The sequence below is a fragment of the Durio zibethinus genome, chromosome 8 (genome assembly GCF_047325235.1).
Source record: "Durio zibethinus cultivar Kanyao isolate XHJ-2024 chromosome 8, ASM4732523v1, whole genome shotgun sequence".
Taxonomy (NCBI): Eukaryota; Viridiplantae; Streptophyta; class Magnoliopsida; order Malvales; family Malvaceae; genus Durio; species Durio zibethinus.
Genome location: NC_143169.1, coordinates 13514612 through 13540238, shown reverse-complemented (window position 1 = coordinate 13540238; position 25627 = coordinate 13514612).

Below are 25627 nucleotides of genomic sequence, written 5' to 3'. Positions count from 1 at the left end.
GTTTGAAAAAAGTGTCCCTATTTCATACACTTTAATGGCTACTGGCAGCAAACATATAAAATCTCAAATACTCTATAAGGGGGTGTGAGTTCTTGATGATTGATGAGGGATAGGGGCCAATATAAGTTCCAACTACCAGTGCCCATCACACATCATGTGCGCACACCCCCCAGCCCCCCCAATCGTCGAAACCCCCAATGTCGCCGGTTAGACTCTCCGGCGAAGCTCCGGCAATGGTGCCCCAGGTGAAAAAAATGTGGCACCAGCACATGCCCGAGCCTAGCATTTGTACCATGGCTCAAAATCTTAGACTTGGAATGAACTCCATACGCTTAGACGTGGAATGAACTCCGTATGCCTAAGCCAACCCACGAAACGAGCGTACGGGTGCTCAGCCGGTCAGAGAGGTAGAATGCGCAAGCCGGGGATCGGCCCAGTCCCCTTTGCGTGTTGTTGATCCTGCTGCCACAACCCTCAGTCTGGTCCAATCTTAGACTAGGAATTAACTTTGTATGCATAAGTCAACCCACGAAACGAGCGTGCGGGCGCTGAGCCGATCAAAGAATCGTAATGGGCAAGCCGAGGATCAACTTGGTCCCCCTCTGCGTGCTACAGGTCCCACTTCCACAACCCTCGGTCCGGCTAGGGCTTAGACATGGAATGAACTCCCTATGCCTAAGCCAACCCATGAAACGAATGTGCGGGCACTCAGTCGGCTGGTGAGGCAGAATGCGCAAGCCAGGGATCGGCCCGGTCCCCCTTACGTGCTGTCGATCCTGCTGCCGCAACCCTCGGTCTGGTTCGATCTTAGACTGTGAATGAACTTCGTATGCTTAGACTGGGGATGAACTCAGTACACCTAAGTCAACCCACGAAATGAGCGTACGGGTGCTCAGTCGGTTGGAGAGGCCGGCCAGAGAGGCATAATGCGTAAGTCGAGGATCAGCCCGATCCCCCTATGCGTGCTGTCGATCCCGCTGTCAGTCCTACTGCCACAACCCTCAGTCTGACTGGGGCTTACACATGGAATGAACTCCGTAAGCCTAAGCTAACCCACGAAATGAGCGTGTGGGCGCTCAGTCGGTCGGAGAGGTAAAATGCGTAAGCCGGGGATCGACCCGATCCCCCTTGCGTGCTACCGATCCTACTGCTGGTCCTGCTATTGCAACCCTCAATCTGATCCGATCTTAGACTGGGAATGAACTCCGTATGCTTAGACATGAAATGAACTTCGTATGCCTAAGCCAACCCACGAAACGAGCGTGTGGGCACTCAGCCGACCGGAGAGGCAGAATGCGCAATCTGGGGACCAACCCAATCCCCCCCTGTATGCTATCGATCCTGTCGTTGCAACCCTCGGTCCGATCTAATCTTAGACTAGGAATGAACTTCGTATGCCTAAGTCAACCCACAAAACGAGCGTGTGGGCACCGAACCGATTGGAGAGGCATAATGCGCAAGCCGGGGACCGACCCGGTCCTTCTCTGCGTGCTGCTGGTCCCGCTGCCACAACCCTCGATCTAGCTAGGTCTTAAACATGGAATGAACTCCCTATGCCTAAACCAACAAATGAAACGGGCGTACGGTCGCTCAGCTAGCCGAAGAGGTAGAACGCGCAAACCGGGGATCGGTCCGATCCCCCCTGCATGTTGCCGATCCTACTGTCGCAACTCTCGATCCGATCTGATCTTAGATTGGGAATGAACTCTGTATGCTTAGATTGGAGATGAACTCCATATGCGTTTGTCAACCCATGAAACGAGCGTGCAGGCGCTCAGCCGACCAGAGAGGCAGAATGGGCAAGTCGGGGATCAAACAGCTAGTAAGTGGGTTCAAGCACGTCTTCATATTTCTACTATGCCAATGCCATTTTTATGGCTTGTCAATTCATACAATGGTCCCTTAAGCCTTCATGTGAAGTTTCGTGGCAAGACGACCCGTTTTCTATTTTTCACGATTTTTGAAACTTTTTACGGTTTGAGATTTTTTAAAATTTTTTTAGAAAGAGTTTTGTCCCCAAATTTGGTAGAGCTGATCCCTGTATTTTTGTTGGCATGCACAAAACATTTCAGCTAAAAACTCGAAGTGGAGAAGATTTTGTGACCGTTTGAAAAAAGTGTCCCCATTTCAGACACTTTAATGGCTACTGGCAGCAAACCTATAAAATCTCAAATGCTCTTTAAGGGGGTGTGAGTTCTGAAGGTTTGACGAGGGATAGGGGGCCAATATAAGGTCCAAGTACCAGCACCCATCTCACATCATATGCGCACACCCCCCGACCCCCCCAATCGCTGGAACCCCAATACCGTCAATTAGGCTCTCTGGTGATGCTCCGACGATGGTGCCCCGGGCGAAAAAAATGTGGCACCAGCACATGCCCGAGCCCAGCATGTGCACCGTGGCTCAAAATCTTAGACTGGAAATAAACTCCGTATGCCTAAGCCAACCCACGAAACGAGCGTACGGGCGCTCAACTAGCCGGAGAGGCAGAATGCGTAAGCCAGGGATCGACCCGGTCCTCCCTACTTGCTGTTGATCCTACTGTCGTAACCCTCGGTCCAATCTGATCTTAGATTGTGAATGAACTCCGTATGCATAAGTCAACCCACGAAACGAGCGTGCGGGCATTGAGCCGGCCGAAGAGGCATAATACGCAAGCCGGGGATCGGCCTGGTCTCTCTCTGCGTGCTACCGGTCCCGCTACCACAACCCTCGGTCCAGCTGGGGCTTAGACATGGAATGAACTCCCTATACCTAAGCCAATCCATGAAACGGGCTGCGGGTGCTCAACCGGCTGGAGAGGCAGATTGTGCAAGACAAGGATCGGCCTGATCCCCCCTGCGTGCTACCGATCCTGCTGCCACAACCCTCGATCCGATCTGATCTTAGACTGGGAATGAACTCCGTATGCTTAGATTGGGGATGAACTCTGTATGCCTAGGTCAACCCATGGAACGAGCGTGCGGGTGCTCAACCAATTGCGTGCTGTCGGTCCCACTGCCATAACCCTCGGTCCGACTGGGGCTTAGACATGGAATGAACTACCTATGCCTAAGCCAACCCATGAAATTGGCGTGCGCGCGCTCAGCTGACCGGAGAGGCAAAATGCACAAGTTGGGGATCGACTCGGTCCACCCTGCGTGCTACCGATCCTGCTGTCACAACCCTCCGTCCAGTTCGATCTTAGACTAAGAATGAACTCCGTATGCTTAGACTGGGGATGAACTCCGTATGCCTAAGTCAACCCATAAAACGAGCATGCTTGTAAATTCACTTTTATGGCTTGTAAATTCATACAATGGTCCCCTAAGCCTTCATGTGAAATTTCATGGCAAGATGACCCGTTTTCTATTTTTCACTATTTCAAAAACATTTTACGGTTCGGGATTTTTTTTAAATGTTTTTAGAAAGAGTTTTGTCCCCAAATTTGGTAGAGGTGATCCTTGTATTTGTTTTGGCATGCACAAAAAAATTCAGCTAAAAACTCAAAGTGGAGAAGATTTTGTGAACATTTGACAAAAGTGTCCCCATTTCAAATGCTCTTTAAGGGGGTGTGAGTTCTCGAGGTTTGATGAGGGATAGGGGGCCAATATAAGGCCAAGTACCAGCACCCATCGCACATCATGTGCGTACACCCCCCGGCCCCCCAATCATCAGAACCCCCAATGCTACCGGTTAGGCTCTCTGACGATGCTCCGGCGATGGTGCCCCGGGCGAAAAAAATGTGGCACCAGCACATGCCCGAGCCCAACATGTGCACCGTGGCTCAAAATCTTAGACTGGAAATCAACTCCTTATGCTTAGACTGGGGATGAACTTCGTTTGTCACAACCCTCGGTCCAACTGGGGCTTAGACATGGAATGAACTCCGTATGCCTAAGCTAACCCACGAAAAGAGCGTGAGGGCACTCAGCCGGCCGGAGAGGCAGAATGCACAAGCAGGGGATCAGCCCAGTCCCCCCTACGTGCTGTTGATCCTGCTGCTGGTCCTACTGCTGTAACCCTTAGTCTGGCACGATCTTAGACTGGGAATGAACTCCGTATGCTTAGACATGGAATGAACTCCATATGCCCAAGCCAACCCACGAAACGAGCGTGCGGGCGCTCAGTCGGTCAGAAAGGCAGAATGCGTAAGTTAGGGATCGACTCAGTCCCCCCCTGTGTGCTGTCGATCCTACTACCACAACCTTCGGTCTGGTCCGATCTTAGACTGGGAATGAACTCTGTATGCCTAAGTCAACCCACAAAACGAGCGTGCGGGCGCTGAGCTGGCCGGAGAGGCATAATACGCAAGTCAGGGATCGGCCCGATCCCCCTCTACGTGCAGCCAGTCCCGCTACCACAACCCTCGATCCGACTAGAGCTTACACATGGATGAACTCCCTATGCCTAAGCCAACCCACGAAACGGGCGTGTGGGCTCTCATCCGGTCTAAGAGGTAGAATGCGCAAGCCAGGGATCGGCCCGATCCCCTTTACGTGCTGCCAATCCCGCTGCCACAACCCTCGGTCTGGCTGGGGCTTAGACATGGAATGAACTCCCTATGCATAAGCCAACCTACGAAACGGGCGTGCGGGTGCTCAGCCGATCAGAGAGCCAGAATGCGCAAGTCGGGAATCGGCCTGGTCCCCCCTGCGTGCTGTCGATCCTGTTGTCGCAACCCTCGGTCCGATCCGATCTTAGACTGGGAATGAACTCCGTATGCTTTGATTGGGGATGAACTTCGTATGCCTAACTCAACCCATGAAACGAGCGTGCGGGCGCTCAGCCGGCCGGAGAGGTCGATCAGAGAGGCATAATGCGCAAGTCTGGGATTAGCCCGATCACCCTCTGTGTACTGTCGATCTCGCTGTCGGTCCTGCTACCACAACCCTCGGTCCGGCTGGGGCTTAGACTTGGAATGAACTTCGTATGCCTAAGCCAACCCACAAAATGAGCGTACGGGTGCTCAACCGGTCGGAGAGACAGAATGCGTAAGTCGGGGATCGGCTCGGTCCCCTCCTGCATGCTGTCGATCCTACTGTTGGTCCTGCTACCGTAACCCTCGGTCCGGTCTGATCTTAGACTGGGAATGAACTCCGTATGCTTAGACATGGAATGAACTGTGTATGCCCACGCCAACCCACGAAACGAGCATACGGGCGCTCAGTTGGCCGGAGAGGCAGAATGCGTAAGTCGGGGATTGACCCTGTCCCCCCTGCGTGCTGTTGATCCTGCTACCGCAAACCTCTGTCCGATCGGATCTTGGATGGAGAATGAACTCCGTATGCTTAAGTCAATGCATGCAACGAGCGTTCGGGCACTGAGCCGACCGAAGAGGCATAATGCACAAGCCGGGGATCGACCCGGTCCCCCTCTACGTGCTGCCGGTCCCGCTGCCACAACCCTCGGTCCAGCTGGGGCTTAGATAAGGAATTAACTCCCTATGCCTAAGCCAACCCACGAAACAGGCGTGCGGGTGCTCAGTCGACTGGAAAGGCAGAATGCGTAAGCCGGGGATTGGCCTGGTCCCCCCTGTGTGCTGCCGATCCTGTTGCCGCAACCCCCAGTCCAGTCTGGTCTGATATTAGATTGGGAATGAAGTCCGTATGCTTAGATTGGGGATGAACTCCGTATGCCTAAGTCAACCCATGAAACGAGCGTGCGAGCGTTCAGTCGACCAGAGAGGCAAGATGCACAAGCCGGGGATCGAATGAGTGGTAGGTGGGTTCAAGCACATCTTCATATTTCTGCCATGCCAATGCCATTTTTATGGCTTGTAAATTCATACAATGGTCCCCTAAGCCTTCATGTGAAGTTTCATGGCAAGACGACCTGTTTTCTATTTTTCATAATTTTTGAAACATTTTGCGGTTCGAGATTTTTTAAAATTTTCTTAGAAAGATTTTTGCCCCCAAATTTGGTAGAAGTGATCCTTGTATTTTTGTTGGCATGCACAAAAAAATTCAGTTAAAAACTCAAAGTGGAGAAGATTTTGTGACCGTTTGAAAAAAGTGTCCCCATTTCAAACACTTTAATGGCTACTGGCAGCAAACCTATAAAATCTCAAATGCTCTTTAAGGGGGTGTGAGTTCTCGAGGTTTGATGAGGGATAGGGGGCCAATATAAGGGCCAAGTGTCATGCCTTGGGCAGGCATGCTAGGCACATCAGATGCACCAACAGGCGAGCCAGAGGTTGAGGCCCACAGACCAGACGTACTGGCAGGTATTTTTGTGCAAAGCCTAGCAAACGAGTTCAGAACGCCTGCCCAACTTGCAGGTCAGACCGTGAGACCAAGGTGTGGCATACAAGCTGCCCGCACCACATCTAGAAGGGCCCAAGGTGCTGGACATGCAAGGGAAGCTTCTGGAAGCAGGTAGGATCAGCAGTAACATCCTGGCAGATTTGGTTGACCCTAAAAATCAGGAGTTAGCATCCTGATTGATTGTAATCTGTATAATCCCATGATTTTAGCCTTTATTCTAGGGATATTGCCTTTAAGTGTAAGCTGGAGCCTCAACTATAAATAGAGGGCTACTCCTCCCTCATTTGTACACCATCAAACACTTCTATTTCAGTGAATACAAGAGCATTTCCAGAATTCTGCCTTATTATCCTGTTTCTCTTTAACTTGCGTAATCAGCCATTCCTGTTGTTCTAGTGCCTGTACGCTTGTGTTTTAGGCTGACTTAGGCATAAAGGAAGAGATTCCAAGCCTAAGGCCGCATGGTTTCTGAGTCTAAGGTCGGAGCCCGTGACAGTTGGTATTAGAGCAAGTTTGATTCTACGTGTTTGTGTTGTGCAGGTTAGAGGAGATGGCATCCCAAAGTGACGCTGCTAACCAACAACCAGAGGCCCAAGAGCATGGGTGTGGAAGAGGGAGGAAAGCCAGTTCTAGAGATATCTAGTCTACCATGGATGGTAGGCTGGCCAAGGTGGAGGTGACCATGGGCGACATTGGGGAGAAGCTTGAGGGGGTAGAGACTCACATTACATCGCTAGACTCCATGGGGGAAGAGATCCAAAGTGAGCTGCAAGCTGCTCTCAACAAAGTCTGGGACATGTTCACCTAAAAGAATCAGACCTTGGAGGTTGAAGTGCTGACCTTGCACGATGGTAAAGAGGCCATGCACCAACGAATGAAGGAGCTTACCAGTGAGCTCATTGCTTGCAAGACTGCCATTGGGAATGGCATGTTTGCTAGAGTGTCCAAGTCCAGATTGGATGTCCCTAAGCCTAAGGAGTTTAAGGGGACTAAGGTGGCCAAGGAAGTAGATAACTACCTTTGAGGTATGGAGCAGTACTTCCAGGCCATGGGCATGCAAGACGAGGCGATAAAGGTAAGCACCACTGCTATGTATCTCACTGATGTAGCCTTATTGTGGTAGAGACGCAGGTGTGATGATGTCAGGCATGGGAGCACCAAGATTGGAACCTGGGTAGAGTTCCAAAAGGAGTTCAGAGAACAATTTTACCCGAAGAATGTCGATGATGAGGCACGGGCAAAGTTACGCAGGTTGAGCCAGCAAGGGGACATAAGGGAGTATGTCTAGAAATTCTCTAAACTGATGCTACAGATCTCGGATCTAGGTGAGAAAGATGCCTTATTTGCTTTCATGGATGGGCTGAAGCTGTGGGTGAAGCATGAGCTACAAAGGAGAGGAGTTCATGACTTGGCTAAAGCCATGACTACTATCAAGGCCTTGATAGAGTTCAAACCTCTGAACAAGTTCAAGTCTACCAAGCCCAAGGGTAAGGGCAGGGACGATAGGGACCGGAAGAAGTAGTCCAAAGGGAAAGATCATGATCGGGAGTCTAAGGATGGAGATCGAGACCGTTCAACCAAAGACGACGAGAGGAAGCCACCAGCAGGCAAGTGGAAAGCAAAGGGGGACTGAGAGCCACTAGCATGCTACCTATGTGGAGGGAGCCACATAGCACGTAATTACTCGCAGAAGGGCAAACTGGCTGTTGTAGACAAGGAGTCTAACAAGGAGCCAGAGTCAGGGGTAGTAAAGCTTGGGTCGTTGGTGCTCAATGCTATCCAGAGTGAGGGGAGCCACAAGCTAAAGCGCTTGATGTTTATGGATTTGATGGTTACGGGTCAGAAGGTAAGCGCACTGGTGGACACAGGTGCCTCACATCTTTTTATTTCAAGTGATAAAGCCTAGAAGCTCAGACTAAAGGTGCAGAAAGGGACTGGTACCATCAAAACGGTGAACTCCAAGGAAGTTCCAGCCATTGGAGTAGTGCGGGGAGTGGAGTTACAGCTTGGAGACTGGAAAGGCAAGGAGACCATTGAGGTAATACCCCTTGACGACTATGAGTTTGTGATTGGGTTAGATTTCCTTGTTCAAATTAATGCCCTCCTTGTGCCTTTTATCGATTGTGTTTGCATCTTGGATGCACGGTGCCAATGCCTAGTGCCATTGAGGAGAGGGTCTGGAGTTAGGTCACGGGTGGTGTCAGCCATCCAATTTGCCAAGGCGGTAAGCAGACAAGAAGACACCTTCTTGGCAGCCTTGAAATATGATGAGCCAAGGGAGAAAGAGATCGAGTCACCCTTGGAGGTGCTAAAGGTGCTGAAGACCTTTAGTGATGTAATGCCCGCAAAGTTACCTAGCAAGCTACCACCTAAGAGGGAGGTGGACCACAAGATCGAGCTGGTGTCTGAGGCAAAGCCACCAGCTAGAGCCCCTTACAAATGTCTCTACCAGAGTTGGAGGAGTTGAGGAAGCAGCTCAAAGAGTTAGTTGATGCTGGCTTCATCAGGCCATCGAAGGTACCCTATGGTGCACCGATTCTATTTCAGCACAAGCATGATGGGTCATTGCAGCTGTGCATAGACTACCGGGCTTTGAACAAGCTAACCATCAAGAACAAGTACCCCATCCCACTCATTACGGACTTGTTCGATCAACTTAGGAGCGCAAGGTGGTTCACCAAGCTGGTTTTGAGGTCAGGCTACTATCAAGTCAGGATCGCGGAGGGAGATGAGCCAAAGACAGCATGTGTCACTCGGTATGGTTCATATGAGTTCTTGGTGATGCCTTTCGGACTCACGAATGCCCCAGCAACATTCTGCACCCTTATGAACAAGGTACTTTAGTCATTCTTTGATCGATTTGTGGTGGTTTATTTGGATGACATTGTGATCTACAGCCAGACTTTGAGAGAGCATGTAGACCACTTGAGACAGGTGTTCGAGGTGTTGTGGGTGCACAAGCTGTTTGTCAAGAGGGAGAAGTGCTCATTCGCCCAACAGGAGATCCCGTTGCTTAGCCATATAGTGGGAGGTGGCAGGATACGCATGGATGAAGGCAAGATACACGCCATCCTGAAGTGGCAACCGCCAGCCAAGGTCACTAAGTTGAGATCATTCCTTGGGCTGGTCAACTACTATAGGTGCTTTGATCAAAGGTCACTCAGCAATAGCCACGCCATTGACTGACTTACTCAAGAAAGGGAAAGCATGGGGTGGAGTGCAGGGTGCCAGGAAGCCTTTGACAGGTTGAAACGGGCTGTGACCGAGGAGCCAATCTTGGCCTTGCCAGACCATGCCAAGCCGTATGAGGTGCATACAGATGCATCAAACTTTGCCATAGGGGGCGTGTTGATGCAGGAAGGATGTCCAGTCACGTTTGAGAGTAAGAAATTGAACAAGATTGAGTGCAAGTACACGATCCAAGAGAAAGAGATGACTGCAGTGGTGCACTGCTTGCGCACTTAGCGCCATTACCTGTTGGGGTCGAGGTTCATGGTTAGGACGGATAATGTGGCGACCAGCTACTTCCAGACGCAGAAGAAGCTGTCCCCCAAGCAGGCGAGATGGAAAGATTTTCTTACGGAATTTGATTTCCAGATGGAGTATAAGTCGGGGTGGCCGAACCTAGTGGCAGACACCCTGAGCAGAAAGGCTAACCTTGCTGCCATTAGCCAACCAGAGGGGTCACTGGTGCTGTGTATCAAGGAGGGACTTGCGCATGATCCTACAGCCAAGGCTTTGATAGAGTACGCCCAGCAAGGTAAGACTAGGCGGTTTTGGTTGCAGGATGGCTTGCTAAACACTAGGGGTAGTAAACTATTTGTGCCACAGCATGGGAAGCTCCGTAAGGAAGTTTTGCAAGAATGCCATGATTCAAGGTGGGCTGGACACCCCGGAGTGAGTCGTACCTTAGTGTTGATCGAAGACCGATACTACTGACTGCACATGAGGGACGATGTGGAAGCCTATGTGAAGACTTGTCTCATGTGCCAACAGGACAAGGTGGAGCTCAAGAAACTAGGTGGTCTCTTCGAGCAATTGCCAGTGCCAGAGTGACCATGGGAGAGTGTTTCTCTGGACTTTATAGTCGGTCTACCCAAAGCATAAAGGTTTCGAAGCATCATGGTAGTGGTGGACAGGTTTTCCAAGTATGGAATCTTCATTCTAGCAACCAAGGAGTGCCCAGCCGAAGAGGCAGCTCGATTATTCCTGAAGAACATGGTTAAGTACTGGGGAGTGCCGAATACCATTGTTAGTGATCGGGATGGGCATTTCACGGGCAGGTTCTGGACTGAGTTGTTCAAGCTATTGGGGTCAGACTTGAACTTTTCCACCAGCATGCATCCGCGATCAATGGGTAGACAGAACGAGTGAATGGACTATTGGAGGTCTACCTCAGGCACTATGTGAGTGCCAAATAAAGGGACTGGCCAAAACTGCTAGATATTGCGCAGTTTTCCTACAACTTGCAAAGGAACGAGGCAACAAACCAGAGCCCATTTGAGGTTATGACAGGGCAACAACCACTAACACCCGGTTCGATTACTGCAGGTTATACAGGGCCAAATCCAGCAGCATACAAGTTTGCCAAGGCAAGGCAGGAGCAAACTGACTTGGCCAGAGTTTGCCTACACAAGGCAGCCAAGAGGTAAAAAAAGTGGGCAAACCAGAATAGGCGGGACGTGCAGTTCCAGGTTGGAGACTTGGTGTTGGTGAAGTTGCATCCCATTATGCGCCATAAGGGGCTGCACAAAGGCCTAGTTCCAAGGTATGAGGGACCTTTTCGAGTAGTCAAGAGGGTAGGCAAGGTTGCCTACAACTGGATATGCCATCCAAGTCGAAGGTACACCCGATGTTCCATGTGAGCATGCTCAAGCCATTCCATGAGGATGAGGGAGATCCAGGACAGGCAGAGTCAAAGCGTGCACCATTGGGAGCAAGGGCCTCATATGAGAAGGAGGTCCATAGCATCATAGCTGACCAGGAGGTGAGACGGAAGAACTATCAACCAAGACAAGAGTACTTGGTGCGCTGGAAGGGACTTCCAGACAGTGAGGCGAGCTAGGGACTAGTAGATGACTTATGGCAGTTTGGGGACCAGATCAGGAAGTACCATGCAGAAGACACAACAAGGGCGTTGCGCAATCAGGTGGGGGAGAATGTCACACCCTAGGCGAGCATACCAGGCATATCAGACGCACCAGCAGGTGAGCTAGAGGTTGAGGCCCGCAGACCAGGCGTGCTGGCGGCTATCTGCGCATAAAGCCTAGCAAAAGAGTTCAGAACACCCGCCCAACTTGCAGGCAACCCCTGAGACCAAGGCCTGGCATAGAAGCTGCCCGCACCACATCCAGAAGGGCCCAAGGTGTTGGACACGCAAGGGAAGCTTCTGGAAGCAGGCAGGATCAGCAGCAGCATCCTGGCAGATTTGCTTGACCCTAAAAATCAGGAGTTAGCATCCTGATTGATTGTAATCTATATAATCCCATGATTTTAGCCTTTATTCTAGGGATATTGCCATTAAATGTAAGCTGGAGCCTCAACTATAAATAAAGGGTTGCTCCTCCCTCATTTGTACACCATCAAACACTTCCGTTTCAGTGAATACAAGAGCATTTCCAGAATTCTGCCTTCTTATCCTGTTTCTCTTTAACTTGCATAATCAGCCCTTCCTGTTGTTCTAGTGCCTGCACGCTTGTGTTTTAGGCTGACTTTGGCATAAAAGAGGAGATTTCAAGCCCAAGGTCGCACGATTTCTGAGTCTAAGGTCGGAGCTCGTGACACAAGTACCAGCACCCATCGCACATCATGTTCGCACACCCCCCCAGCCCCCCCAATCGTCGGAACCCCCAATGCCACCGGTTAGGCTCTCCGACGATGCTCCAGTGACATTCCGATGATGGTGCCCCGAGCAAAAAAAATACGGCACCAGCACATGCCCGAGCCCAGCATGTGCACTATGGCTCAAAATCTTAGACTGGGAATGAACTCCATATGTTTAGACATGGAATCAACTCCATATGCCTAAGCCAACCTACGAAATGAGCGTGCGGGTACTCAACCGACCAGAGAGGCAGAATGCACAAGCCAGGGATTGGCCCGATCCTCAATGCGTGCTGTCGATCCTGCTGTCGCAACCCTCGGTCCTGTCCGATCTTAGACTGAGAATGAACTTCGTATGCATAAGTCAACCCACGAAACGAGCGTGCGAGCCCTGAGCCAGCTAAAGAGGCATAATGCACAAGTCGGGGATCGACTCGATCCCCCTCTGCATGCTGTTGGTCCTGCTGCCAAAACCCTCGGTCCGATTGGGGCTTAGACATGGAATGAACTCCCTATGCCTAAGCCAACCCATGAAACGGACGTGCGGGCGCTCAGCCGGCCGAATAGGCAGAATGTGCAAGCCAGGGATCGACTCGATCCCCCCTGCGTGCTGCCAATCCTACTGTCGCAACCCTCGGTCTGGTTCGATCTTAGACTGGGAATGAAATCCGTATGCTTATACTGGGGATGAACTCTGTATGCCTAAGTCAACCCTCGAAACGAGCATGCGGGCGTTCAATCGACCAAAGAGGCTGGTCGGAGAGGCATAATGCGCAAGTCAGGGATCAATCCGATCCCCCTCTGCGTGCTGTCTATCCCGCTATCGGTCTTGCTGCCACAACCTTTGGTTCAGCTGGGGTTTAGACATGGAATGAACTCCGTATGCCCAAGCCAACCCACGAAACGAGCGTGCGGGCGCTCAGTCGACTAGAGAGGCAGAATGCGCAAGCCGTGAATCGGCCCAATCCCTCATGTGTACTATCGATCCTACTATTGCAGCCCTCAATCCGGTCCGATCTTAGACTGAGAATGAACTCTGCATGCCTAAGTCAACCCACAAAATGAGCGTGCAGGCGCTGAGCCGGTTGGAGAGGCATAATGTGCAAGCTGGGGATCGACCTGGTCCTCCAATGCGTGCTGCCGGTCTTGCTGCCACAACCCTCAGTCCGGCTACGGCTTAGACATGGAATGATCTCCGTATGCCTAAGCCAACCTAGGAAACGAGCGCTCGGGCGCTCAGCCAGTCGGAGAGGGAAAATGCGTAAGCCGGGGATCGACCCGGTCCCCCCTGCGTACTGTCGATCCTACTGCCGCAACCCTTGATCTGATGTGATCTTAGACATGTAATGAACTCCGTATGACTAAGTCAACCCACGAAACAAGCGTGCGGATGCTGAGACGGTCGGAGAGGCATAATGCGTAAGTCGAGGATCGGTCCGGTCCCCCTTTGCATGCTGTCGGTCCCGCTACCAATACCCTCGATCCGACTAGGGCTTAGACATGGAATGAACTGCCTATGCCTAAGCCAACCCATGAAATGGGCGTGCGGGCACTCAACCGGTCGGAGAGGCAGCATGTGCAAGTCGGGGACCGGCCCGATCCCGCCTGCGTGCTGTCGATCCTGTTACCGCAACCCTCTGTCTGATCTGATCTTAGACTGGGAATGAACTCCATTTTTTTAGACTGGGGGTGAACTCCCTATGCCTAAGTCAACCCATGAAACGAGCGTGCGGACACTCAGCCGACCAGAGAGGCAGGATGCGCAAGCTGGGGATCGAACGGGTAGTAGGTGGGTTTAAGCACATCTTCATATTACTGCCATGCCAATGTCATTTTTATGGCTTGTAAATTCATACAATGGTCCCCTAAGCCTTCATGTGAAGTTTCGTGGCAAGACGACCCATTTTCTATTTTTTATGATTTTCAAAACTTTTTGTGGTTCGGGATTTTTTAAAATTCTTTTAGAAAGATTTTTGTCCCCAAATTTGGTAGAGGTGATCCTTGTATTTTTGTTGGCATGCATAAAAACATTCAGCTAAAAACTCGAAGTGGAGAAGATTTTGTGGCCGTTTGAAAAAAGTGTCCCCATTTTAGACACTTTAATGGCTACTGGCAGCAAACCTATAAAATCTCAAATGCTCTTTAAGGGGGTGTGAGTTCTCGAGGTTTGATGAGGGATAGGGGGCCAATATAAGGGCCAAGTACCAGCATCCATCGTACATCATGTGCGCACACCCCCCGATCCCCCCAATCACTGGAACCCCCAATGCCGCCGGTTAGGCTCTCCGACGATGCTCTGACGATGCTCTGGCGATGGTGCCCTGGGTGAAAAAAATGTAGCACCAGCACATGCCTGAGCCCAACATGTGCATCGTGGCTCAAACTCTTAGACTGGGAATGAACTCTATATGCTTGGATATGGAATGAACTCCGTATGCCTAAGCCAACCCACGAAATGAGCGTGTGGGTGCTCAGCCAGTCAGAGAGGCAGAATGCACAAGCTGGGGATTGGCCTGGTCCCCCTCTGCGTGTAGCCAGTCCCACTACCACAACCCTTGGTCCGGCTGGGGCTTAGACATCAAATGAACTCCCTATGCCTAAGCCAACCCACGAAACGGGCGTGCGGGTGCTCAACCGGTAGGAGAGGTAGAATGCGCAAGCCGGGTGTCATGGTCAGGCCTTGGTCCTGCCATGACTGACCCTGGAGCAAGTAACGGTCGAGATCGAGCTGGCGGGAAAGCGGTTCTAAGGAATGCAGGCATGCATTCGGAGCTTGGGAACATGATGCTAACATGTTGTGGGGGCAATGGGAGCCCCGAGCCGTAAGATACGCGGGGAAGTTCGGGACAGTGGTCGGACACCATCGAGCCTAGTAGCCTGGCGAGTGCCATCTGTGGAAGCAGTGTGCTGGCATTCCAAGCATGGGAATAGGTTAGGGACATCATGTATGGATGGTCCATGTCCTAAACCCCGAGTTATGCAGGTAAGTATAAGACAGTACGCCGGTGCCCTGGGACTAGCTAGCCAGTCAGGTGCTGTCGGTCGAAGCCATGTGCGGGCACCTTCGAGTGGGTTGGTGGAGCAACGAGCAGACTCAAGGAGCAATGGTGACCAAGAGGAAGGTTACGGGGCCCTGAGTTAGCCAGAGACAGGCCTTGAGGTGGTTGGGCAAAAAAGTGTTCCCGTTTTAGACATTCTTACGGTCACTAGTAGCAGATTGGGAAAATCTCTAACGCTCTTTATAGGGGGATGACTGGTGTCAGCTCTCCACCACCCCCTTGGCTAGCGGGCAGGTGAGGGCCTAGCTAGTTTGAAGTGAGCTACTCCTAATCACTAGTGGTGGCTAGGTGGACGGGCATCATAGGGTCACAAGCGTGGCATGATGTTTCCTCGGGTCACGGTAAACCCGGAGGTGATTGGGGCCAGCGGGCCTCGTATCGTGCCTTTACGTTGAACCATGGGGTTTGGACGATAGAGATCGTTAGGCCCCTTGGTTTCCCCTTCTCAAGCTAGAAGGATCATGTGATGGTATTTGCGTAGGAGGGATACCATCAAGCCAAAGGGATGTGCGGGCTAGCCAGCAGGCACGCTGTTAGACCCCTGTGGCCAGGCGGGCAGCTGGTGTGCTACAGTTGGGGCAGTCCACCTGAGTCCCCTTGTGGGACTAGCATGATGTTGGGTGTCTGTCATGTGTGCGGGCGGCCGATATGGATGATAAGGGTGCAAGCCCTAAGAATCGAGTCCCGTGGGATGAGTTGAGCCTAGAGGCTCTGAGCTGGCTACTGACCAGCGTAAATGTGATGCTTGCGTAAACTTGATACGGGAGCTTGCGTATCATACGTGCGGGCATGGTGTTGGGTTCTCCATGTCAAAAAGCTATAATATCGTGAGAACTGAGACTGTGTGTCCCTACGGGCATTCGAGGGTCGACGCTCGAGGCCTTAAGCCTTGCGGCCTGAACTGGGTGCTTCGGGTCACTAGAAGTATCGCGGGCTGATGTACGATGAGAGTTGGGTTCCTCTCTATAGAGTTCAGAATGAGTGACCCTACGGGGTCAAAGCCAGAAAAGGCTCGTGGGTATGCGGCCTGAAGGATCAGAATTGGTCTGTCTGCGAAGAAAAATAGACATGATGAAGGCTGACCTTGACAAAGAGTAGTCTGGGTGCCGCACGGTCGCGTAGATTCAGTAGGAGGAACACGTGGACCGTGACACTGGGGATCAGCCTGATCCCCCCTGCGTGCTGCTGATCCTACTACCGTAACCCTCATTCCGGTCTGATCTTAGTCTGGGAATGAACTCCGTATGCTTAGACTGGGGATGAACTTCGTATGCCTAAGTCAACCCACGAAACGAGTGTACGGACGCTCAGTCAGCCGAAGAGGCCGATCGAAGAGGCAGAATGCGCAAGCTGGGGATCGATCCAGTCCCCCCCTGTGTGCTGTCGATCCTACTGCTGGTCCAACTATCGCACCCTCGGTCCGATCCTTTCTTAGACTGGGAATGAACTCCGTATGCTTAGACATGGTATGAACTCTGTATGCCTAAGGCCACCCATGAAACGAGCGTGCGGGCACTCAGTCGACCGGAGAGGCAGAATGCGCAAGTCGAGGACCGACCCCATCCCCCCTACGTGCTGTCGATCCTGCTGCCACAACCCTCGGTCCAGTTCGATCTTAGACTGGAATGAACTCCATATGACTAAGTCAACCCACGAAACGGGCATACGGACGCTGAGCCGACCGGAGAGGCATAATGCGTAAGCCGGAGATCGACCCGGTCCCCCCTGCGTGTTACCGATCCTGCTGCCACAACACTCGGTCCGACTGGGGCTTAGACATGGAATGAACTCTCTATGCCTAAGCCAACCTACGAAACGGGCATGTGGGCCCTCAACCGGCTGGAGAGGTAGAATGCGCAAGCTGGGGATGGACCCGATCCCCCCTGCATGCTGTCGATCCTACTGTCACAACCATCTATCTGGTCCGATCTTAGACTAGGAATGAACTCCGTATGCTTAGATTGGGGATGAACTACGTGCAGGTGCTTAGACATGGAATGAACTCCCTATGCCTAAGCCAACCCACGAAACGAGCGTGCCGGCGCTCAGCCGACCAGAGAGGCAGGATGCGCAAGTTGGGGATCGAACGGGTGGTAGGTGGGTTCAAGCACATCTTCATATTTCTGCCATGCCAATGCCATTTTTATGGCTTGTAAATTCATACAATGGTCCCCTAAGCCTTCATACGAAGTTTCGTGGCAAGACGACCCGTTTTCTATTTTTCACGATTTTTGAAACTTTTTAGGGTTCGGGATTTTTTAAAATTTTTCTAGAAAGAGTTTTGTCCCCAAATTTGGTAGAGGTGATCATTGTATTTTTGTTGCCTTGTACAAAAAAATTCACCTAAAAAATCGAAGTGGAGAAGATTTTGTGACCATTTGAAAAAAGTGTCCCCATTTCAGACACTTTAATGGCTACTGGCAGCAAACCTATAAAATCTCAAATGCTCTTTAAGGGGGTGTGAGTTCTCGAGGTTTGATGAGGGATAGGGGCTAATATAAGGGCCAAGTACCAGCATACATCGCACATCATGTGCGCACACGCCCTGGCCCCCCCAATCATCGGAACCTCCAATACCGTCGGTTAGGCTCTCCGGTGATGCTCCGACGATGGTGCCCCGAGCAAAAAAAATTCGGCAACCAGCACATGCCCGAGCCCAGCATGTGCACCGTGGCTCAAAATCTTAGACTGGGAATGAACTCCGTATGCTTAGATATGGAATGAACTCCGTATGCCTAAGCTAACCCACGAAACGAGCGTGCAGGCGCTCAGCCGGTCGGAGAGGTAAAATACACAAAACGGGGATCAGCCCAGTACCCCCTGCATGTTGTCAATCCTGCTACCAAAACCCTTGGTTTAGTTCGATCTTAGACTAGAAAAGAACTCCTTATGCATAAGTCAACCCACGAAACGAGCGTACGGGCACTGAGCCGATCGAAGAGGCATAATCCGTAAGCTGGAGAACTACACGGTCCCCTTCTGCGTGCTGCTGATCTCGCTGCCACAACCCTCGGTCCGACTGGGGCTTAGACATGGAATGAACTCCCTATGCGTAAGCCAACCCACGAAACGGGCGTGCGGGCACTCAACCGATCGGAGAGGCAGAATGCCTAAGCCAGGGATCGGCCTGATCCCCCCTGCTTACTGCCGATCCTACTGCCGCAACTCTCGGCCTGGTCCCCCCTGCTTACTACCGATCCTACTGTCGCAACCCATGAAATGAGCGTGCGGGGGCTGATCAGTCGAAGAGGCATAATGCGTAAGCCGAGGATCGGCCCGGTCCCCTTCTGTGTGCTGCTGGTCCCGCTGCCACAACCCTCGATTCGACTGGGGCTTAGACATGGAATGAACTCCCTATGCCTAAGCCAACCCACGAAATGGGCGTGCGGGTGCTCAGTCAACCAGAGAGGCAGAATGCGCAAGCCGGGGATCGACCCAGTCCCCCCTGCTTGCTGTCGATCCTTTTGTCGCAACCCTCAGCCCGGTCTGATCTTAGACTGGGAATGAACTTCATATTCTTAGACTGGTAATGAACTCCGTATGCCTAAGTCAACCAACGAAACGAGCGTGCGGGGGCTGAGCCGACAGGAAAGGCATAATGCACAAGCCGGGGATCAGCCCGGTCCCCCTCTGCGTGCTGTCAGTCCCGCTGCCACAACCCTCGGTCCGTCTTGGGCTTAGACATGGAATGAACTCCCTATGCCTAAGCCAACCCACGAAATTAGGGTGCAGGCGCTCAGCTGGTCGGAGAGGCAAAATTCGTAAGCCGAGGATTGACCCGGTCCCCCTGCGTGCTGTCGATCCTGCTACCGTAACCCTCGGCCCAGTCCGATCTTAGACTGGGAATGAACTCCGTATGCTTAGACTAGGGATGAACTCCGTATGCCTAAGTCAACCCACGAAACGAGCGTGCGGGCGCTCAGCCGACCAGAGAGGCAAGATGCGCAAGTCGGGGATCGAACGGGTGGTAGGTGGGTTCAAGCACATCTTCATATTTCTACCATGCCAATGCCATTTTTATGGCTTGTAAATTCATGCAGTGGTCCTCTAAGCCTTCATGTGAAGTTTCGTGGCAAGACGACCCGTTTTCTATTTTTCATGATTTTTGAAATTTTTTGATGTTCGGGATTTTTTAAAATTTTTTTAGAAAGAGTTTTGTCGCCAAATTAAATAGAGGTGATCCTTGTTTTTTTTTTTGGCATGCACAAAAAAATTCAGCTAAAAACACGAAGTGGAGAAGATTTTGTGACCATTTGAAAAAAGTGTTCCCATTTTAGACACTTTAATGGCTACTGGCAGGAAAGCTATAAAATCTCAAATGCTCTTTAAGGGGGTGTGCATTCTCGAGGTTTGATGAGGGATAAGGGGTCAAAATAAGGGCCAAGTACCTGCACCCATCGCACATCAAGTGCGCACACCCCCCCGGCCCCCCCAATCGTCGGAACCCCTAATGCCGTCCGTTAGGCTCTTCGGTGATGCTTCGACAATGGTACCCCGAGTGAAAAAAATGCGACACCAGCACATGCCTAAGCCCAGCATGTGCACTGTGGCTCAAATCTTAGACTGGGAATGAACTCGGTATGCTTAGACATGGAATGAACTTCGTATGCCTAAGCCAACCCACGAAACGAGCGTATGGGCGCTCAGCCAATCGGAGAGGCAGAATGTGCAAGCCAGGGATGGGCCCGGTCTCCCCTTCATGCTATCGATCTTGTTGCTGTAACCCTGGGAATGAACTTCGTATGCATAAGTCAATCCACGAAACGAGCGTGCGGGCGCTGAGTCAGCCGAAGAGGAATAATGCGCAAGTCGGGGATCGGCCCGATCCCCCTCTGCGTGCTGACGGTCCCACTGCCACAACCCTGATCCGGCTAGGGCTTAAACATGGAATGAACTCCCTATGCCTAAGCCGACCCATGAAATGGGTGTGCGGGTGCTCAACCGGCCGAAGAGGTAGAATGCGTAAGCCGGGGATCAGCCCGGTCCCCCCTGCGTGCTGCCGATCTTGTTGCCACGACCTTCGGTTCGGTTCAATCATAGACTGGGAATGAACTCCATATGCTAAGACTGGGGATGAACTCTGTATGCTTAAGTCAACCCACGAAATGAGCGTGCGGGTGCTCAGCTGACCAGAGAGGCAGGATGCGCAAGCCTGGGATCGAACGAGTGGTCGGAGGGTTCAAGCACATCTTCATATTTTTGCTATGCCAATGCCATTTTTATGGCATGTAAATTCATACAATGCTCCCCTAAGCCTTCATGTGAAGTTTCGTGGCAAGACGACCTGTTTTCTATTTTTCATGATTTTTGAAACTTTTTACAGTTCGAGATTTTTTAAAATTTTTTTAGAAAGAGTTTTGACCCCAAATTTGGTAGAGGTGATCCTTATATTTTTGTTGGCATGCATAAAACAATTCAGCTGAAAACTTGAAGTGGAGAAGATTTTTTGACCGTTTGAAAAAAGTGTCCCCATTTCAAATAGTTCAATGGCTACTGGCAGCAAACCTATAAAATCTCAAATGCTCTTTAAGAGGGTGTGAGTTCTCGAGGTTTGATGAGGGATAGGGGGCCAATATAAGGGCCAAGTACCACCACCCATCACACTTCATGTGCGAACACCCCCCGGCCACCCCAATCATCGGATCCCCCAATGCCGTCGGTTAGGCTATCCGGCGATGCTCCGACGATGGTGCCCCGGGCAAAAAAAATGCGGCACCAGCACATGCCTGAGCCCAGCATGTGCGCTGTGGCTTAAAATCTTAGACTGGGAATGAACTTCGTATGCTTAGACATGGAATGAACTCCGTATGCCTAAGCCAACCCACGAAACGAGTGTGCGGGCACTCAACCGGTCGGAGAGGTAGAATGCGTAAGCCATGGGTTCAAGCACATCTTCATATTTCTTCCACGACAATGCCATTTTTATGGCTTGTAAATTCATACAATGGTCCCCTCAGCCTTCATCTGAAGTTTAGTGGCAAGACGACCCGTTTTCTATTTTTCACGATTTTTGAAACTTTTTGCGGTTCGGGATTTTTTAAAATTTTTCTAGAAAGAGTTTTGTCCCCAAATTTGGTAGAGGTGATCCTTGTATTTTTTTTGGCATGCACAAAAAACTTCAACTAAAAACTCGAAGTGGAGAAGATTTTGTGACCGTTTGAAAAAAGTGTCCCCATTTCAGACACTTTAATGGCTACTGCAGCAAACCTATAAAATCTCAAATGCTCTTTAAGTGGGTGTGAGTTCTCAAGGTTTGATGAGGGATAGGGGGCCAATATAAGGGCCAAGTACCAGCACCCATCGCACATCATGTGCGCACACCCCCCGGCCGCCCAATTGTCGGAACCCCCAATGCTGCCGGTTAGGCTCTCCGATGATAATCCGACGATGGTGCCCCGGGTGAAAGAACCCTCGGTCCCCCCTGTATGCTGCCGATCTTGCTACCACAACCCTCGGTCCGATCTGATCTTTGACTGGGAATGAACTCCGTATGCATAAGTCAACACACGAAACGAGCGTGCGGGCGCAGAGCCGGCCGAAGAGGCATAATACGCAAGCCTGGGATCGGCCCGGTCCCCCTCTACGTGCTATCGGTCCCACCGCCACAGCCCTCTGTCCGGCTAGGGCTTAGACATGGAATGAACTCCCTATGCCTAAGCTAACCCACGAAATGAGTGTGCGGGCGCTCAGCTGGCCGGAGAGGCAGAATCGCAAGTCGGGGATCGACCCGGTCCCCCCTGCGTGCTGTCGATCGTGCTGTCGATCCTGCTGCCGCAACCCTCGGTCTGATCCGATCTTAGACTGGGAATGAACTCCGTATGCCTAAGTCAACCCACAAAACAAGCATGCGGGCACTAAGCCGATCGAAAAGAAATAATCCGCAAGTCGGGGATCGGCCCGGTCTCCCTCTAAGTGCTGCTGATCCCGCTGCCACAATCCTCGGTCCAGCTGGGGCTTAGACATGGAATGAACTCACTATGCCTAAGCCAACCCACGAAATGGGCATACAGGCGCTCAGTCGGCCGGAGAGGCAGAATGCGTAAGTCGGGGATCAGCCCGGTCCCCCCTACGTGCTATCGATCCTGCTACCGAAAAACTCGGTCTGGTCTGATCCTAGACTGGGAATGAACTCTGTATGCTTAGACTTGGGATTAACTCCGTATGCCTAAGTCAACCCACAAAATGAGCATGCAGGCACTCAGCCGACCAGAGAGGCAGGATGCGCAACCCGGGGATCGAACGGACGGTAGGTGGGTTCAAGCACATCTTTATATTTCTGCCATACCAATGCCATTTTTATGGCTTGTAAATTCATACAATGGTCCCCTAAGCCTTCATGTGAAGTTTCGTGGCAAGATGACCCGTTTTTTATTTTTCACGATTAAAACCTTTTGCTGTTCGAGATTTTTTAAAATTTTTTTAGAAAGATTTTTGTCCCCAAATTTGGTAGAGATGATCCTTCTATTTTTATTGGCATGCATAAAAAAATTCAGCTAAAAACTCGAAGTGGAGAAGATTTTGTGACCATTTGAAAAAAGTGTCCCCATTTTAGACACTTTAATGGCTACTGGCAGCAAACCTATAAAATCTCAAATGTTCTTTAAGGGGGTGTGAGTTCTCGAGGTTTGATGAGGGATAGGGGGCCAATATAAGGGCCAAGTACCAGCACCCATCACACATCATGTGCACACACCCCCCGGCCCCCCCAATCGTCGGAACCCATAATACCATCGGTTAGGCTTTCAGGCGATGCTCCGACGATGGTGCCTCGGGCAAAAAAAATGCGGCACCAGCACATGCCCGAGCCCAGCATGTGCATCCTGGCTCAAAACTCTTAGACTGGGAATGAACTCGGTATGCTTAGACATGGAATGAACTCCGTATGCCTAAGCTAACACACGAAACGAGCGTGCGGGAGCTCAGCCGACCGAAGAGGCAGAATGTGCAAGCCGGGGATCGACCCAGTCCCCCCCTATGTGCTATCGATCTTGCTACTGCAACCCTCGGTCTAGTTCGATCTTAGACAGGGAATGAACTCCGTATGCATAAGTCAACCCACGAAATGAGCATGCGGGTGCTGAGCAGGTCAAAGAGGCATAATACGTAAATCGAGGATCAGTTTGATCCCCCTCTGCGTGCTGCCAGTCCCACTGTCACAACCCTCGGTCTGGCTGGGGCTTAGACATGGAATGAACTCCTATGCCTAAGCCAACCCACGAAATGGACGTGCGGGCGCTCAGTCGACCGAAGAGGCAGAATGCGCAAGTCGGGGATTTGCCCAGTCCCCCCTGCGTGCTGCCGATCCTGCTGCTGCAACCATCGGTTCGGTCCGATCTTAGACTGGGAATGAACTCCGTATGCTTAGACTGGGGATGAACTTCGTATGCCTAAGTCAACCCACGAAACGAGTGTGCGAGTGCTCAGCCGGTCGAAAAAGCCAGCCGGTGAGGCATAATGCGTAAGTCGAGGATTAGTCTGGTCCCCCTCTGCATGCTATCGATCCCCTATCGGTCCTGCTGCCACAACCCTTGGTCCAACTGGGGCTTAGATATGGAATGAACTCCCTTTGCCTAAGCCAACCCACGAAACAGGCCTGTGGGCGCTCAGTCGGTTGGAGAGGCAGAATGCGTAGGTCGAGGATCGGCTCGATCCCCCCTGTGTGCTGTCGATCCTGCTATCACAAACTTCGGTCTGGTTTTATCTTAGACTAGGAATGAACTCTGCATGCTTAAACTGGGGATGGACTCTGTATGCCTAAGTCAACCCACGAAACGAGCGTATGGGCGTTCAACCGACCGGAGATGTTGATCGGAGAGGCACAATGCATAAGCCGGGGATCGACCCAGTCCCCCCCTTCATGCTACCGATCCTGCTACTAGTTCTGCTGCCACAACCCTCGGTTCAGTCCGATCTTAGACTGGGAATGAACTCCGTATGCTTAGACATGGAATGAACTCCATATGCCTAAGCCAACCCACGAAACGAGTGTGTGGGCGCTCAGTCGGCCGGAGAGGCAGAATGCGCAAGCAGGGCACCGACCCGATCCCCCTCTGCGTTCTGTCAGTCCCGCTGCCACAACCCTCAATTTGGTTGGGGCATAGACATGGAATGAACTCCCTATGCCTAAGCAAACCCACAAAACGGGCATGCGGTTGCTCAGCCGGCCGGAGAGGCAGAATGCTTAAGTCGGGGATCGACCCGATCCCCTTTGCGTGCTATCGATCCTGCTGCCGTAACCCTCGGTCTGGTCCAATCTTAGATTGGGAATGAACTCCATATGCTTAGACTGGGGATGAACTTCGTATGCCTAAGTCAACCCACGAAATGAGCGTGCGGGCGCTCAGTCGACCAGAGAGGAAGGATGCGCAAGCCGGGGATCGAACGGGTGGTAGGTGGGTACAAGCACATCTTCATATTTCTGCCATGCCAATGCCATTTTTATGGCTTTTAAATTCATAAAATGGTCCCCTAAGCCTTCATGTGATGTTTCATGGCAAGACGACCCGTTTTCTATTTTTCACGATTTTTGAAACTTTTTGCTGTTCGAGATTTTTTAAAATTTTTTTAGAAAGAGTTTTGTCCCCAAATTTGGTAGAGGTGATCCCTGTATTTTTGTTGGCATGTACAAAAAAATTTAGCTAAAAACTCAAAGTGGAGAAGATTTTGTGATCGTTTGAAAAAAGTGTCCCCATTCCAGACACTTTAATTGCTACTGGCAGCAAACCTATAAAATCTCAAATGCTCTTTAAGGGGGTGTGAGTTCTCGAGGTTTGATGAGGGATAGGGGGCCAATATAAGGGCCATGCACCAGCATCCATCGCACATCATGTGCGCATACCCCCCAGCCCCCCCCAATCGTCGGAACCCCTAATGCCGCCGGTTACGCTCTCCGACGATGCTCCGGTGATGGTGCCCCGAGGGAAAAAAATTCGGCACCAGCACATGCCCGAGCCCAGCATGTGCATCGTGGCTCAAAATCTTAGACTGGGAATGAACTCTGTATGTGTAGACATTGAATGAACTCCGTATGCCTAAGGCAACCCACAAAATGAGTGTGCGGGCACTCAGCAGGCCAGAGAGGCAGAATGCGTAAGCCGGGGATCGACCCGATCCCCCCTGCATTGCTGTTGATCCTGCTGCCGCAACCCTCAGTCCGATCCGATCTTAGACTGGGAATGAACAACGTATGCATAAGTTAACCCACAAAACGAGCGGGCAGGCGCTGAGTCGACCGAAGAGGCATAATGCGCAAGTCGGGGATCAACCTGGTCCCCTTCTGCGTGCTACCAATCCTACTGCCACAACCCTCGATCCGGCTGGGGCTTGGACATGGAATGAACTCCCTATGCCTAAGCCAACCCATAAAATGAGCATTCTGGTGCTCAGCCGACAGGAGAGGTAGAATGCGTAAACCGAGGATCGGCCTGGTCCCCTGCGTGCTGTCGATCCTGTTGCCTCAACCCTCGGTTCGGTCCCATCTTAGATTGGGAATGAACTCCG